Consider the following 8,199-nt stretch of genomic DNA (forward strand, 5'->3'; position numbering starts at 1 on the left):
CAAGAGCGGATTCGCCGGTTTGTGAAGGGGTTGAGGTCAAAATTGCGGATTTCGGCCTTATAGATAGCGGCAACGGCAAAATCCTTCCAAGAAGTGGTAGACTTTGTGATAGAAGTGGAAGGAGTGAAGCCAGACGACTTCACCACAACATCAACATCAAAAAGGCTTCGAAAGGGAGGTGAGTTTAATGGTTCTTACACTAGAGGACAAGGTTCGGGAAGTTACTCAGTCCGACCAATTCAGTCTTCACTACAGACTGTAGTTGGGGGACCACCTCAGACCGGTCAACACTTCTCCGAGGGGCATATGATCGACTCCAAAGAATGTTATGGATGTGGGGAGATTGGACATATTAGGAGAAATTGTCCCAGACCAAGTTACAGACCCCCAATAGCTAGAGGTAGAGGTAGTCATGGTAGAGGCTGTTTTTCTGGAGGGCGTGGTGGTCGAGGTAATAGTGGTCACCAAAACGGCAGAGGTAATGGGCAAACTGGGGCCACTACATCACAACATGGTAGGGGCAACGGACAGAAGGGTGAGAGGGCCCATTGCTACGCTTTCCCTGGGCGGTCTGAAGCGGAGGCATCTGATGCTGTCATCACAGGTAATCTTCTGGTTTGTGATTGCATGGCTTCTGTATTGTTTGATCCTGGATCCACATTTTCTTATGTATCTTCCTCATTCGCTAATGGTCTAAATTTACATTGTGAATTACTTGATATGCCTATTCGTGTTTCTACTCCGGTGGGTGAGTCTATGGTAGTTGAAAAGGTATATAGGTCTTGTTTGGTGAACTTTGTGGGGAGCAACACTTATGTAGATTTGGTTATCTTAGAAATGGATGATTTTGATGTAATTCTGGGTATGACTTGGCTTTGTCCGCAATTTGCGATCTTGGATTGTAATGCTAAAACGGTGACGTTAGCCAAGCCTGGGACAGACCCGTTAGTGTGGGAGGGTGACTACACTTCCAATCCGGTCCGCATCGTCTCCTTTCTTCGTGCTAAGAAAATGATTAGTAAAGGGTGTTTAGCTTTCTTGGCACATCTCAAGGATGACACTACCCAAGTACCTTCGATTGAGTCGGTTTCAGTAGTTCGTGAGTTTCTGGATGTGTTCCCTGCAGATCTTCCTGGTATGCCACCGGATAGGGATATTGACTTCTGTATTGATCTTGAACCCGGTACTCGCCCCATTTCCATACCCCCTTATAGAATGGCTCCCACGGAGTTAAGAGAGTTAAAAGCACAACTTCAAGAGTTATTGAACAAAGGCTTCATTAGACCAAGTGCATCTCCTTGGGGTGCTCCGGTTTTGTTTGTAAAGAAGAAGGATGGGAGTTTTTGGATGTGCATAGACTACAGACAATTGAATAAAGTAACTATTAAGAACAAGTACCCTCTTCCCCGCATTGATGATTTGTTCGATCAATTACAAGGTGCTTGTGTCTTCTCTAAGATTGACTTGAGATCCGGTTATCATCAATTGAAAATACGGGCGACGGACGTGCCAAAGACTGCTTTTCGAACGAGGTATGGGCATTACGAATTTGTAGTGATGTCCTTTGGTCTTACGAATGCCCCTGCTGCGTTCATGGGCTTGATGAACGGGATTTTTAAGCCATATTTGGACCTTTTCGTGATCGTATTTATTGATGATATATTGGTATACTCAAAGAGCAAGAAGGAACATGAAGAGCATTTGAGAATGGTATTGGAAATGCTGAGGGAGAAAAAGCTTTATGCCAAGTTCTCTAAGTGTGAGTTTTGGCTAGATGCGGTGTCCTTCTTGGGGCAGGTGGTTTCTAAGGATGGAGTGATGGTGGATCCTTCTAAGATTTAGACAGTGAAGAATTGGGTAAGACCCACTAATGTGTCAGAAATAAGGAGCTTTGTTGGGTTAGCTAGCTACTACCGCCGATTTGTCAAGGGATTCTCTTCTATTGCTTCCCAATTGACGAACTTGACTAAGCAGAATGTCCCATTTGAATGGTCGAATGAATGTGAGGAAAGCTTTCAGAAGCTCAAGACTTTGTTGACTACCGCACCTATCCTTACCTTGCCAGTAGAGGGTAAGAACTTCATTGTTTATTGTGATGCATCCTATTCTGGTTTGGGTGCAGTACTAATGCAAGAGAAGAGTGTGATTGCTTATGCTTCAAGGCAATTAAAAAATGCATGAACGTAACTACCCAACTCATGATTTGGAATTGGCTGCGGTAGTGTTTGCATTAAAGCAATGGAGACACTATTTATATGGGGTTAAGTGTGAGGTCTACACGGATCATCGTAGCCTTCAGTATGTCTTTACTCAGAAAGATTTGAACGTGAGACAGAGAAGATGGATGGAACTACTGAAGGACTACGACATCACCATTTTGTATCATCCGGGGAAGGCGAATGTTGTGGCGGATGCTTTAAGTAGAAAAGCGGGAAGCATGGGAAGTCTAGCTCACTTGCAAGCCTCTAGACGCCCATTAGCTAGAGAGGTTCAGACTCTAGCTAATGACTTGATGAGATTAGAAGTAAATGAGAAGGGAGGATTGTTCGCTTCTGTGGAGTCAAGATCTTCCTTTCTTGACAAAATTAAGGGAAAACAGTTTGATGATGAGAAACTAAGAAGAATTCAAGATAAAGTATTGCGAGGGGAGGCTAAGGAAGCACAAATCGATGAGGAAGGTGTTTTGAGAATCAAGGGAAGGGTATGTGTACCCCGCGTCGATGATTTGATCAACACTATTCTGACAGAGGCTCATAGTTCAAGGTATTCTATACATCCGGGTGCAACCAAGATGTATCGTGACCTAAAACAACACTTTTGGTGGAGTAGAATGAAGCTTGACATTGTGGATTTTATTGCCAAATGTCCAAACTGCCAACAAGTAAAGTATGAACACCAAAGGCCCGGAGGAACACTTCAGAGAATGCCCATTCCGGAATGGAAGTGGGAAAGAATTGCAATGGACTTTGTGGTTGGCCTTCCGAAGACAATGGGTAAGTATGACTCCATTTAGGTGATTGTTGATAGGCTAACTAAATCAGCTCATTTCATTCCGGTCAAGGTGACTTACAATGCAGAAAAGTTAGCCAAACTTTACATCTCGGAAGTGGTGTGATTGCATGGGGTTCCACTATCCATCATATCAGATAGAGGTACGCAATTTACTTCTAAGTTTTGGAAAACATTGCATGCAGAATTGGGTAATAGGTTGGACCTTAGTACTGCGTTCCATTCCCAGACCGATGGTCAGTCTGAGCGAACGATTCAAGTGTTGGAGGATATGCTTCGTGCGTGTGTGATAGAATTTGGTGGCGATTGGGATAGCTTCTTACCCTTAGCGGAGTTTTCATACAATAATAGCTATCACTCAAGTATTGATATGGCTCCATTCGAAGCATTGTATGGTAGGAGATGTAGGTCTCCCATTGGTTGGTTTGATGCATTTGAGGTTAGGCCTTGGGGTACTGACCTTTTGAGGGATTCGATGGAAAAAGTGAAGTCTATTCAAGAAAAGCTTCTAGCGGCGCAAAGTAGACAAAAAGAATATGCAGATCGAAAGGTTAGAGACTTAGAGTTCATTGAAGGTGAACAAGTCTTGTTGAAAGTTTCGCCCATGAAAGGGGTGATGCGGTTTGAAAAAAGGGGTAAACTAAGTCTAAGGTACATTGGACCATTTAAAGTACTCAAGCAAGTAAGGGAGGTGGCTTATGAGTTAGCCTTGCCCCCAGGGCTGTCCGGAGTACATCCGGTATTCCATGTGTCGATGTTGAAAAGATACCACGAGGATGGAAACTACATTATCCATTGGGATTCAGTTTTGCTTGATGAGAACTTGTCTTATGAGGAGGAGCCTGTTGCTATTTTAGATAGAGAAGTTCGCAAGTTGAGGTCAAGAGAGATTGCATCCATCAAGGTGCAATGGAAGAATCGACCGGTTGAAGAAGCCACTTGGGAGAAGGAGGCGGATATGCGAGAAAAATACCCACATCTGTTTACAGATTCAGGTACTCCTTTTCGCCCTTGTTTTCCTTCTTTTGATCGTTCGGGGACGAACGATGGGTAAATTGGTATCTAATGTAACGACCCGTTCAGTCGTTTTGAGCAACAGACTTCAATTCTGGAAAAACTGGCAGAAGCGACGGATCCCACGACGGATCGTCATGGGCACGACGGACCGTCGAGGGGGTCTCGTCCCAAAATACTTAGAAAATCTGAAATTGGGTACTAAAAATCAACTCTCTGAACTTTGTGACGGAATGGCAGGACGGACCGTCACAGGTGTGACGGACCGTCACAGGTGTGACGGACCGTCACAGACCCTTGGTGGAAAATTGGGTCTCTGAACTCTGCGACGACCTGCAGGACGGACCGTCGCAGGCACGACGGCTCGTCACAGGTTGCGCAAATCCCAGGCAGAGTCGGATTTCTGGTGAAGTTTTAAGGGACGTTTTTGGACTATTCTTTCCTTAATTATAGACTTCGTGGGTTTATATTAATAACTCAAATTCTAGAGGGTTAAAAGAGGTAACCCTAAGTTAATTAGTGGGGTACTATTGCCATCTTTTATTCTTAATTATATACTAATTAGGGTAAAAGAAAGAGGGTTTGAATAAGAAAATAGAAAGAACAAGAAGGGAGAGAGAGAAACGATCGAGAAGAGGAGGAAAACACCAAGCTTTGAGGATTAACTTGCTTGATTTCAATTCTTCGGTGGAGGTAGGTTATGGTTTTCATGCTTTCATAGCAAACTCTTAATAGAGAATGATATGTATTGGTAGTATTGTGAACCCTACTATATGCTTAATTGTATGTTTGCATGAATATGATTATGTGATTGTGATAAGTTAAGCATGATGAAAATATTGAATCCCAAATCTTGAAAAGAAACTTTAATATACATTATTAATGATGATGCCTTGGTATAGAAGAAGGCTTGATGAATTAAAGTTATGGGATTGATGATGCCTTGGTATGGAGAAAGCTTGATGATTTACAGAATGATGTAGGGGATCGGGTGTCACGAACCGACACATAGAATTAGGGGATCGGGTGTCACGAACCGACACGTAGAATTAGGGGATCGGGTGTCACGAACCGACACGTAGAATTAGGGGATCGGGTGTCACGAACCGACACGTAGATTTAGGGGATCGGAGTGTCACGTACCGACACGAGAGGAATAATGAATGTGAGGGAGCGGAGTGTCACGTACCGACACAAGAGAAATAAAGATAATGAATCTTGAGAGATGTTAATATACTCAATCTAATGAACATAATTCCCAAATGAGTATGGTGTTGAGGCTTGAGCCCTCATGGATGAACTTGATGGTACTTATTGATGATTATAATACTTGTTGTGGCTACATGTTGAGTTTTATAGTTGATTTACGATAATATTGATATATACTGTCCCCTATTTTGAGTTGGCCGATGATATCTACTCAGAATATTATGAGCAACCATATGCCATTAAAATCATTTCTTATAACTCAATAGAACAATCAACGTGAACCAGCAAGGAGTATTACCAAAGATTAATGTTTTATCAAGATTATGAACCTTTAATACGATATGAAAACGTAAAATTTCAATGACACTAAGAAGCATTACCATAGATATTAGAGATCATCATATCCTTAGACATAACCGATATATAGAGGAATAATTGTGGAAGCAAGAATATACATCACCTAGACGCTTTAGAGGTAAGTATCAAATCTGTCCGTTATTCGCTTATTTTTAAAAGTCATGCCAAGCAAAGAAAGAAGGGACAGCGTTACATACCGTATAATCGAGCCGCACGTCCAATATTTACTGCTCAAGCTATTAATCTATAACAAGCAACAATCGTGCCGCAATTAGATAAACATCGTGCTTTACTTTCTTGTAAGCTAGCTAATAATCTAACGAAAATTCGGCAGCACCTCCCCTATTTTCCTTACTTCGTCCCAATCCGACAACAATCCAAATTATCCACAACAATACCAATAACACATATAACCCAAAGAATCATATTAAACAGCCCCCTCCCCAAAACAGTTCCATCTCGGCAACTATATCAGCGAAGCAACGACACACCGAGTGATAACTCGTTTTATAATTCGTAACACATCTACCTTATCGTATTCATCCTTTGGAGTATATACTCATAATCACATTCAACATATACATAATGCCAAAACAGAATTTTCCTGCAGTTTGCTTTAATCAAAACAGCCCAAGCACCAACACGACACCACTAATAATCCGATTATGGTTTCCATTCATACTTAGTACATTCAATAACTAAAACAAACTTCCTAAGCTACTGGTCACGCCCCCTTCTTAAAATTAATGGATAATTAATAAGGGTATTCTAAAGAATTAACACACCAAACAAGGAGATTACTAACCAAATTATTTGCAGCTGCTGGCCAAGAGTTGCAGGGTTGGTTTCTCCATTTCCATGGCTGCCTAAGACAAGTGGTGAAGAAGAAGATGATATGCAGCAATGCATTTCACCACTTTATATAGCATGGAGTGGATTTCTCCACCTCATTTAATAGTATGAAGTGGAGGCAGCCCCCCTCTACACCTGTCCACTAAGGCCAGCCCACAATCTGATCCCTTTTTAATTTTTTTACCTTGAGTGGTGGGGCCCATTGAATTAAATCAGTCCAAATTAGCCACTAATTAATCCCTCACTTAAATTTAATGGCACTTACATTAGCCAACTCATACTTAATATCACATTTGGAAATAACATCCTTGCCTAATATTTCTTTACGTCTTCTAGATCACGATGCACACTACGTATATAAAAAAAAATACGAGGCATAACATCATTAATGAGTTTAAGTCTTCCGCATTATTTTATGATGATATTACATTGAAATGTTAAGGTTTAGATTGGTTGGTTCGCTCACATAGGAGGGTAAATATGGGTGCCAGTCGCGGCCCGGTTTTGGGTCGTGACAAACCTGGTATCAGAGCATTAGGTTCGTTGGTCTCATCACACAAGAACGAGTCTAGTAGAGTCTTGAGGAACGGTAGGGGGACGCCTTTACTTTTCTTTGAGAGGCTATAGGACTTTAGGAAAATTCCATTTTTTCTTTCTTTTTTTCGTGCTACTACTTGAATCCAATTGGTATCTAGGTGATACAAATTGGTATCTGACCATCTTCACTCTCTTTCGCAGATGGTTAGAACTAGAGCAACGACTACGCCAACACCAACACCAGCACCAGCAGGACAGGGTGCGTCTGAGACAGCCACTGGGGCTGTGGCTCGAGGAAGAGCAACGGCAAGAGGCCGTGGTAGAGGTCGTGGGAGGACGTCCTCTAGAGGAAGAGGACGAGCACCTAACCTATCTGATACTAGGGCGGTGACTCCTCCACCGACTGAAGAAGTAGTAATAGAAGGGGAGGATGGGGAGAATGAACAAGTGCAGAATGAGGAAATGCCACCCCAACCTACCCCAGAGATGATCAATCAGGTTCTGGCTTATCTTAGCGGGTTATCTGATCAGGGCCAGACACCCCAGTGTTTTCTGCACCAGCACCTCAGGCTCCGGAGGTACAACATGCGGCTACTATGGCTCCCCGCATGGATGTTCCATTGGAAATAAGCACATTTCCTCGTCTGACTACAGGGCCTTTAATGACAAATGATCAGCATGAACTTTTCAGTAAGTTCTTGAAATTGAAACCTCCAGTCTTCAAGGGTGCTGAATCGGAGGATGCTTATGATTTTCTGGTTGACTTTCACGAGCTACTACACAAGATGGGTATAGTAGAACGGTTTGGTGTTGAGTTCGTGAGTTATCAGTTTCAAGGGAACGCCAAAATGTGGTGGTCGAGGTAATGGTGGTCACCAAAGCGGCCGAGGTGATGGGCAACCTGTAGCCACTACATCACAACATGGTAGGGGCAACGGACAGAAGGGTGAGAGGGCCCATTGCTACGCTTTCCCTGGGCGGTCTGAAGCGGAGGCATCTGATGCTGTCATCACAGGTAATCTTCTGGTTTGTGATTGCATGGCTTCTGTATTATTTGATCCTGGATCCACATTTTCTTATGTATCTTCCTCATTCGCTAATGGTCTAAATTTACATTGTGAATTACTTGATATGCCTATTCGTGTTTCTACTCCGGTGGGTGAGTCTATGGTAGTTGAAAAGGTATATAGGTCTTGTTTGGTGAACTTTGTGGGGAGAAAC

The sequence above is a fragment of the Solanum lycopersicum genome, chromosome 7, assembly GCF_036512215.1.
Source record: "Solanum lycopersicum chromosome 7, SLM_r2.1".
Taxonomy (NCBI): Eukaryota; Viridiplantae; Streptophyta; class Magnoliopsida; order Solanales; family Solanaceae; genus Solanum; species Solanum lycopersicum.